At 40.5% G+C, this 10,264-nt stretch overlaps 1 pseudogene; it reads right to left on the reverse strand.

Annotated features, from left to right (window-relative positions):
- Positions 1 to 7,600: 7,600 nt before the first annotated feature.
- On the reverse strand, positions 7,601 to 7,719 carry LOC128249149 (5S ribosomal RNA; annotated as a pseudogene).
- Positions 7,720 to 10,264: the final 2,545 nt, after the last annotated feature.

The following is a 10,264-nucleotide window of genomic DNA, read 5'->3' on the forward strand; positions in this document are numbered from 1 at the left end:
TGAAGCCAGCGGCAGCGTGCTAGGAACTCAGGCCAGTCCCGGGTCGCATAGCAACCACAGCGGGAGCAGCACCCTCCTCCCTAGTTGGCTGATTATGAAACCGATTAAGGTGTGAGTTCGGGAGCGAGGAGTGAGTGGGAAAGCCGGCCGAGTGATCTGTAGATCAGTGGGTCATGTGGTGTTTGTGGTGTTATGGGCTGTGATGAGCTATGTGGTGTTGGTGGAGAGGATTGCAGATGAAGCAAACGGAAATGAAGACTGAAGGGGCCGGTGGAAGGACCACAGGGGCATGCATGGACACGGAGCACGTGTGGGCAGTTCGAGCAGAGACGGCGCGTGTTAAAGGTCGTGTTTTGAACCAGTCAGTAATCGCTCATCCCGCCACGGTCAACAGGTAAGGTCACTGTATCTCTTTCTCCCTGTTGCTTTGTTCTGTTGTCTTTTTCCTCCATCACACTACAGAATTCTCGAAAAAAATTTGAAAACGCAATAAATTCCCAAATTTAAAAAAACGGCGGGAACTTAACTAATATATGGTACAGATTTTGGTTAAAGTTAAAGTGACATTGAAAGGAAAAGTATGTGTTACAGGGAAGTGCAGCATTGACAACAAAACATTTGTACAGTAAATGAAGGGCTAATTTAACTAAATGATACGTCATGCGTCTGTTTGGAAGATTCCAGGCCGTAACCTTGTCATGGAAAAGTGGGTGGGGTATGTAATTCTTGAACACACCAAAAAGCTTTCAGTGGATATACTCTCCTTTGCAGCTGTTGGTGCTGCCGCTTCCATGCTGAACAATCAGCAGACAAAGGAACTTCATCTATGTAATAAATTAAGCCTGTAGGGGCACTCAACAGAACCATATGAGAGAAATCTACATAAAAGAAATGACATGGTAAGTGGGTGGAGATTGGAAAGGGAGCACTTGAAAACAACACTGTCATGCGATACTTCGGTTTGGAATCAACATTTGTGGATTAACCATGCACTTCATGTATGCAACCAATGTGAGGACAACTCAGCTCCCAGACAAATACAATTCTGCATGCAGTGTCACATTAAGGACATGGTCTCTAACAAACGTGGTTGGGTCATGTGACATTGGGTTGCTGACATGGTTGGAAATCAATAGTTGTGGCTCAACTGTGCACTCCTTTGCATAAACAGTGTGTGACCATTGTGAGGACAAATCAGCTTCCAAACGAAAATAATTCTGGATGCAGCGTCCAGACATGCAAAGTCACATTAAGGACATGATGTCTAACAAATGTGGTTGGGTCTTAGACACCATGAATTAGTAGGTTAACGTTTCAAGTCTACATCGGTTTATCCATTTAATACAACCTACTTATATAATTTCAGTAGCTGTTTTTTTCCAGTTTGAACAGAATCAATGGGTGGACCATGTGAGCAGTCGTATTTACCCCAGGGAAGGGGGGGGGGTTTCTACCCCCAAGGCCCCCATTACTCATTATGTGAAAAATTTTAAGAGTCTAAAACCATCTTTGGATCATAAGTAATGTATGTTCTCAGTTTGAAAAAGACAGTGCGTGAGAGAAAATCATGATGTCATAGGAGAGAAATGTGTCCACATGGATGACAGTTCACTTGCATTTAATGAGGTTAGAAGGAGAGAGACTTGGAGACACCACTATGAAAGGTTGCTAAATGAAGAGAATGAAAGACTGCCGAATGTCGACCCTATCTGAATTGACAGTACCTTGGTAGATAAAGCAATTAAGGGTATGAACACAGGGAAAGGCCCTGGCCCATCAGGAATCACCGCAGAGATGCTCAAAATATCTGGTGGTGTTGGCTATAGTCTAGTCACCCGTATAGTCAACCAGCTGATACATGAAGGAGTCATACCCAATGACTGGTGTAGCAGTACCATAGTCAACTGCGACAAAGGTAAAGGTGATGCATTAGATACAAATAATTACAGAGGTATCAAGTTATTGGATCAGGTAATGAAAGTCACGGAGAGGGTCATAGCCCAACTAATTAGGGAGAGAGTCAGTCTAGATGAAATGCAGTGTGGGTTTGTGTCAGGGAAAAGCACCACTGATGCTATATTTCTGGTATGACAGCTGCAGGAGAAATACCTAGCCAAGGATAAACCTCTGTATCTGGCTTTTGTTGACATGGAGAAAGCCTTTGACAGGGTCCCCCGATCCCTTATCTGGTGGTCAATGAGGAAACTAAGGATAGATAAATGGTTAGTGAGAGCTGTACAAGCTATGTACAGGGATGCTGTCAGAAAGATGAGGGTTAGCAACAAGTACAGTGAAGAATTCCAGGTAGAGGTAGGGGTCCACCAAGGATCAGTCCTCAGCCCCCTCTTATATATCTTAGTCCTCCAAGCAATAACAGGAATTCAAGACAGGATGCCCTTGGGAGGTTCTCTATGCTGATGACCATGCTCTAATAGCTGAGTCACTATCAGAACTAGAGGACAAGTTTCAGGTGTGGAAGCAAGGTCTAGAATCGAAGGGCTTTAGAGTCAACCTAGCAAAAACCAAAGTCTTAATAAGTAGGAAGGCAAACCACAAATTCCTTCAGGTAGATGGCCCTGCTCGATCTGTAGAAAAGGCGTAGGTAGAAACTCCATAAGATGTACCCAGTGTAAGCTGTGGACACATAAGAGGTGCAGCAATATGAAAGGAAGGCTAACTGGGAAGATAGTTTTTGTGTGTGGTAAATGCTCAGGAGCAATAAACACTGAAAATGTGCAGAGAACAGCTTCCGTCACATTCCAGGGGGAAAAACTGGAAGTAGTTGATAGCTTCCATTACCTAGGTGACCAAGTCAGTAGCGGGGGTGGATGCTCTGAAAGTGTAGCTGCTAGAATAAGAATAGCCTGGGCAACGTTCAGAGAACTCCTACCTCTGCTGGTGACAAAGGGCCTCTCACTCAGAGTAAAAGGCAGACTGTATGACGCATGTGTGCGAACAGCCATGCTACATGGCAGTGAGACATGGGCCGTGACTACTGAAAACATGCGTTAGCTCACAAAGAATGAAGCCAGTATGATCTGCTGGATGTGTAATGTCAGTATGCATACACGACAGAGTGTAAGTGCTCTGAGAGAAAAATTGGACATAAGAAGCATCAGATGTGGTGTGCAAGAGAGACGACTGCGTTGGTATAGTCACATGTTGCAAATGGATGAGGACAGCTGTGTAAAAAAGTGTTGCACCCTAGCAGTTGAGGGAACCTGTGAAAGAGGTAGACCCAAGAAGACCTGGGATGAAGTGGTGAAGCACGATCTTTGAACATTGAGCTTCACCGAGGCAATGACAAGTGACCAAGACCTTTGGAGATATGCTGTGCTTGAGAAGACCCGGCAAGCCAAGTGAGACCATAACCGTGGCTTATGCCAGTGCTGCATAACCAGCCCATTTAAAAGTACTCTTCAATCATTGGGCAATAAACTACGCTTGTTGAGGCAAGTGAAATGGTTGTCATAGCCGATAACTGTACCGCCTGATTGGCACCCATGCCAGTGGAACGTTAAAAGCACCATTCGAGCATGATCGTTGCCAGGGCCGCTGACTGACTCCCATGCCGGTGGCACGTAAAAAGCAACATTCAAGCATAATCGTTGCCAGCGTCGCCCGATTGGCTGCTGTGCCGGTGGCACATAAAAAAACACCATTCGAGCATGGTTGTTGCCAGTACTGACGGACTGGCTCCTGTGCAGGTGGCACGTAAAAAGCACCATTTGAGCATGGTCGATGCCAGTACCTCCCGACTGGCCCTTGTGCTGGTGGCACGTAAAAGCACCCACTACACTCTCAGAGTGGTTGGCGTTAGGAAGGGCATCCAGCTGTAGAAACTTTGGAACATAGTATAACATCAATAAAAATGAAACCAATATTCACAGGAATGGCAATACACAAAATAATATGTCTAGCGTGAATATCCAAAACGGTATATATAAAACTGAGGATGTGTGTGTGTGTGTGTGTGTGTGTGTGTGTATGTGTATGTGCGTGTGCAATGCGCGCGCGCATGTGTGTGTGTGTGTGAAAACTGGAACCTTTGGAGCCTTTGGCAGCCTTCTGGCTTGCCAGCCCTCAATCAAACCGTCCAACCCATGCCAGCATGGAAAGTGGACGTTAAACGACGACGATAATATATAGAGAGGTAGAGAAATTAACTTAAGCATGTCATCAAGAGTAATGTCCCTTGAACCAACGAAGCAACCAAGTTATGCGATAGTTTGTATTGTTTATCCAGGAAAAGGGGCTTTTCTGCCCACAGAGGCCCCATTACTTGTTATGTGAAAAATTTTAAGAGTCTATAACCACAAGTTTGGAGAAAACTTCAGAATTTATGCGGGTTTTCACACACACACACACACACACACACACACACACACACATGCGCGCGCGCATTGCACACGCACATACACATACACACACACACACATCCTCAGTTTTATATATACCGTTTTGGATATTCACGCTAGACATATTATTTTGTGTATTGCCATTCCTGTGAATATTGGTTTCATTTTTATTGATGTTATACTATGTTCCAAAACCGAAAGATCGCTTAACACAAAAATAAAAGGAAAAAAGAAAAGTAAAGAAACTGATGATTACTTTACTCTATGCGTCGATAGTTTTGCAGAGGAGGTGAAAATAGTTTCTATACAAATTTGATTTGACGATTAGTATCGTTGCTTATGGATCCCTTTTACTGAGGATAATTCTTTTCTCCAACACCGGTCAGATTATGCACGGGAAGAAATTGTTAAAGTCACCGGTATTTTGAAGACAAGCATTGCTTATATTTTTGCTTCTTTTTTAGATGTCACTTTAACTTTATCCAAAATCTTATTTTTTCATGGTCCATATTTCTGTATTAGCATTTTTATATTTCACTAAGCAGTCTTCACAAGAACAAGTTCAACTCTACGTTATGCTAAATATTGACTCTTAGAACTGCTTTTGACTTCAACATGGATACATTCGAACAGTCGAGAAATTCATGGATTAAAAAAGGTACCATATTCCCTTCGATTATCATTTTCATTATTTCATTTCATTACTTATTGTTAAGTATACAAGATGAATTAGTACTTGTATTATTAAAGGTGTTGAAAACTAATCGGCAAAGTTTCACATCATGACACCCTCATAAGTTAGATAAAAATATTTGTTGCAGTATGTGCAGTAAAATGCTTGTTTGAACGTTTCCTTATCTACAATGACCCATTGAGAAATTATTTTCTTCCTAATATGATTTACACAACACATGTTTAACATGTTCAATATATAAACTGTAACGTACAGTTACTTCGGTGTTATCTTGTAGCTAAACAGTTTTCATCAGGTTACTATGGTGATCTTTCACTTTAAGGACTTGAAGTGCATGTTTGGAAATGAAAGAAAATGAAACCTGGAATATACAAAAATAGGCGTGGCAAAGGAAGCCAAAAGTAAATGCTTAAAATAGGTTTATTAAACGTCAATTGAAATAGAGTTTTGGACGATATTTCTGAGAAATGGTGTCAAAACTAAAAGTATTTTGCAATTTCCGTGAAGCTTTTTTTTATTTCTTTATTCTTTTTCAGTTGAATCGCGTATGTTTATGTATTTTTTGTGTATGTATTTATGGGCATCCCTACAGCGAAAGAATGCCCTACTGATGTGTACCCCGCCGACTTTGTTTCCTCATAACATCCGGAAAAATGGATATTTTTTAATGGTGTAGATTCTCATTATATTGGAATTTATTGTGAAAAATATTTCCATGGGTGAGGTGAGGAGTTTCGGAAAATTGACTTGAGATGGCTTTCTTTCCTCACAACTTTCAGAAAAATGTGTCATTTTTAATGAAATGTTCTAGAAATAATTTTTAGAGTGTAAATTACGTTCATATTGGAATTTCATGCGAAAAGTAAAATAGTAAGCACACACACATGCATACTGACACAGATCACTATTTTTTCGAAATTTCAAGTTTCATTTTCTAGATGTATGCCATGTGTATCAGTATGTATGTATACGAGTCTGCCAAATTTATTTTTTCATATACAATTGTAATCTACACTCTCTGAAAGGTATTTATAGAAAATTTCATAAAAAGTTATCCATCTTTCTGAAAGTTATGTGTAAAGAAAGCCGTCACGTATAAATTTCCCCAAACTCCTTATCTCACCCTTGGAAACATTTTTTTCACAATAAATTCCTGTATAATGAGAATCTACATCATCTGAAGTATATTTGTAGAAAATTTCATTTAAAAATATTCATTTTATGAGGAAACAAAGGCGGTGGGATACAAATCTGTATGAATGCCGAATATATTGATAACCCAGTGTACTATATATATTAATAATTATCTCCGTCATCGAAAACATAGGAATCTGCTGAAAAAAATTTGAAAAAAAAAAATAAATAAAAAGGTTAGGTTTTCCGTGCAGCTGTACTTGTAAACATTAACCATAATTAGATTTACTAATGAGAAAAAGAAAATTGAGACAAAGAAAACAGTTTCAGCGTGACACAGAGTGTGACAAGGCTGGCCCTTTGAAATACAGGTACAACAGAAACAGGAAGATAGAGTGAGAGAAAGTTCTGGTGAAAGAGTACAGCAGGGTTCGTCACAACCCCCTGCCGGAGCTTCGTGGAGTTTTAGGTGTTTTCGCTCAATAAACACTCACAATGTCCGGTCTGGGAATCGAAACCGCGAGTCCACTGCCCTAACCACTGAGCCATTGCGCCTCCACTACTATTGATATCTATACAAATAAATTTAGTGTATTATATTGATAAGAAATACCTTATTTTCTACAAAGCAATACAGTAATCCTTCAACTATCGTGGGTATTACATTCCAAACCCCCCACAATAGGTGAAAATCCGTCAAGTAGAAACAGTACTGTACTGCATATTTTTTAAAATTATTTTTATAATTTGTATATATTTATTTTATTATAAATGCAAAACACCACCACAGAAGTAAGCTTGAATAATAAACCTTGATAGGTGAACTGTGATATGGTAAGTTAACTAAATAACACTGTTAAATGAAAACAGAAATCTATTGTAATGACGTTTAATAGTTTGCCTTAATCTGTTTTGCACTATGATTTTTTTTAGCACCAAAATTCTAATTTTGCTAAAAAATTATGTTTATTCTCTTATTCTTTTATTCTTTTATTCTTTTATTCTTTTACTTGCTTCAGTCATTTGACTGCGGCCATGCTGGAGCATCGGCTTTAGTTGAGCAAATCGATCCCAGGACTTATTCTTTGGAAGCCTAGTACTTATTCTATTGGTCTCTTGTGCCAAACTGCTAGGTTATGGGGACATAAGCACACCACCATCGGTTGTCAAGTGATGGTGGGGGGACAAACACAGACACACAAACATATACACACATACATATATATATACATATATACGATGAGCTTCTTTCAGTTTCCATCTACTAAATCCACTCACAAGGCTTTGGTCGGCCTGGGGCTATAGTAGAAGACACTTGCCCAAGGTGTCACACAGTGGGAATGAACCCGGAACCATGTGGCTGGTAAGCAAGCTACTTACCACACAGCTACTCCTGTGCCTATGGATAGAAAAACGTTTACAGCACCCAGGTTTCCCAAGCGGTCACCCATCTAAGTACTAACTAGGCTCGACATTGCTTAACTTCAGTGATCAGACGAGAACCAGTGTTTTCAAAGTGATATGGCCGGCTTCCCAGACCCCGGTCGAACCATCCAACCCATGCTAGCATAGAAAACGGACGTTAAATGATGATGATGATGATGAGTTTACTATTTAAACTACTACATTGATTTAAACTACTATGTTCATTAAACTACTACATTATAGCATTCTGTATCATGCCTGTCACTGGTGATACACGTATTAAAAAGTATTAAAATGTCCATGCCATTTACATGTCACTGGCATGAGTACCTGTTATGTGTCTCCAGTACAGGTGCTTATTACATGTCACCAGCACCATAACTAGTTAGCTTGATGTGTCTTCTCAAGCACAGCAAATTGCCAAATGTTTTGGTCACTTGGTCTCTGCGAGACTCAACAACTGAATTTCATATTTCGCCACCTCATCCCACAGGTTCTCTCCATCTGCCTCTTCCACAGGTTCCCCCCACAGTTAGAGATTGGCACTTCTTTATGCAGCTGTCCTTGTCCATACACATCACATAATCATACCAGTGCAGTCTTCTCTCTTGCATACTACATCTGATGCCTCTTATACCCAATTTTTCTGTTAAGACATTTACACTCTGTCATACATGCACATTGACATTGTACATCCTTTGATTCCAGATTTTGCTTCCACATCTGCAATTTCTTCTCTTGTTCTGGTAGTGATTCAGCTATGAGAACAAGGTCATCAGCATAGAGGAGTTCCCAAGGGCAGTCTGTTTTAAATTCCTCTGTTATTGGCCTGGAGGATTATGATGAACGGTGTGTGTGTGTGTGTGGGGGGGAGGCTGAGAACCAACCCTTGGTGACTTCTTACTTTTACACTAAATTCATTGCTATACTCATTGCCAACCTTCACCTTACTGGCAGCATCCCTGTATATGGCTTGTACAGCTCTCACCACTCACTCATCTATCCCTACCTTCCGCATTGCTCACCAGATAAGAGATTAGGGGACCATGTCAAAGGCTTCTCCATGTCAACAAAAGCCAGGTACAGAGGTTTATTTTTGGTTAAATACTTCTCTTGCAGCTGCTGTACCAGGAATGTAGCATCAGTCATGCTTCTTCCTTTGGCACAAAACCAAACTGCATTTCATCTAGACCAACTCTCATCCTAATTAGTTGAGCTGTGACCTCTGTAACTTTCTTTACCTGATCCAACAATTTAATAACTCTGTAATTATTTCTAAAGTGTCACCTTTACCTTTATAGCAGTTGACTACACCAATCATTGGGTATGACTTCCTCACGGATAACCTGATTAACTATACGGGTGACTGGACCATATCCCACTCTGCTAATTATTTTAAGCATCTCAGCTGTGATTCCTGATGTGCTGGGGGCATTCTCTGTCTTCATGTCCTTTATAGCTGTATCTACCAAGCTACTGTCTCTCTGGATTGCTGATTTCTCTGTTAGATCTACATTTTTGTGTTCTTTGGTGTCTATCTTTATAATTTTTATTTTGATGGATCATATGACTTCTATTGCTACTAGATAACTGTAACAATAATAGTGAACAATTAGGAGTTCGAAGCCTATTTCTTCCATTACGTGTTGTGGTTGTGTAATGACTCGAAATTCCACCACAGTACTTAGCTTGGGATTTACTATTTGTATCCTTGTTATAAACACTATTGTTACTACTTTCACTACTATTTATAAGTCTACTATTGAGGATATTAGAATTATTATTCTTAATCTTATTCATATATTTATTTATATTTTTATTGCCAATTTTCTATAACTAGGTATCAGTATAGAATGCTGTACAGTGGAGACAAGCATAATTTGAACATGCAAATGAATGGGAGAAAGAGAGTTTGCCGAATGTCGACCCAACAGAGAGACCAGCTATCCGAGTTGACAGTACCATAGTAGATACAGCAATTAAGAGTATGAAGACAGGGAAAGCCCCTGGCCCATCAGGAATCACTGCAGAGATGCTCAAAATATCTGGCAGTGTCGGTTATATTTCTGGTAAGACAGCTGCAGGAGAAATACCTAGCCAAGGATAAACCTCTGTACCTGGCTTTCGTTGACATGGAGAAAGCCTTTGACAGGGTCCCCTGGATCCCTTATTTGGTGGTCAATGAGGAAACTAGGGATAGAAGAATAGTTAGTGAGAGCTGTGCGAGCCATGTACAGAGACGCTGTTTGTAAGGTGAGGGTTGGCAATGAGTACAGTGAAGAATTCCGGGTAGAGGTAGGGGTCCACCAAGGTCCTCCAGGCGATAACAAGAATTCAAGACAGGATGCCCCTGGGAGCTCCTCTATGCTGATGACCTTGCACTAATTGCTGAGTTACTATCAGAACTAGAGAAGTTTCAGGTGTGGAAGCAAGGTCTAGAATCGAAGGGCCTTAGAGTCAACCTAGCTAAAACCAAAGTCCTAATAAGTAGGAAGGTAGAAAAAACACAAACCCCTTCTGGTAGATGGCTCTGCTCAATCTGTACAAAAGGCGTAGGTGGAAACTCTATAAGATGTACCCAGTGTAAGCTATGGATACATAGAGATGCAGCAATATCAAAGGAAGGTTAACTAGGAAGTTAGTTCTTGTATGT

Source organism: Octopus bimaculoides, chromosome 11 (genome assembly GCF_001194135.2).
Source record: "Octopus bimaculoides isolate UCB-OBI-ISO-001 chromosome 11, ASM119413v2, whole genome shotgun sequence".
In the NCBI taxonomy this organism is placed as follows: Eukaryota; Metazoa; Mollusca; class Cephalopoda; order Octopoda; family Octopodidae; genus Octopus; species Octopus bimaculoides.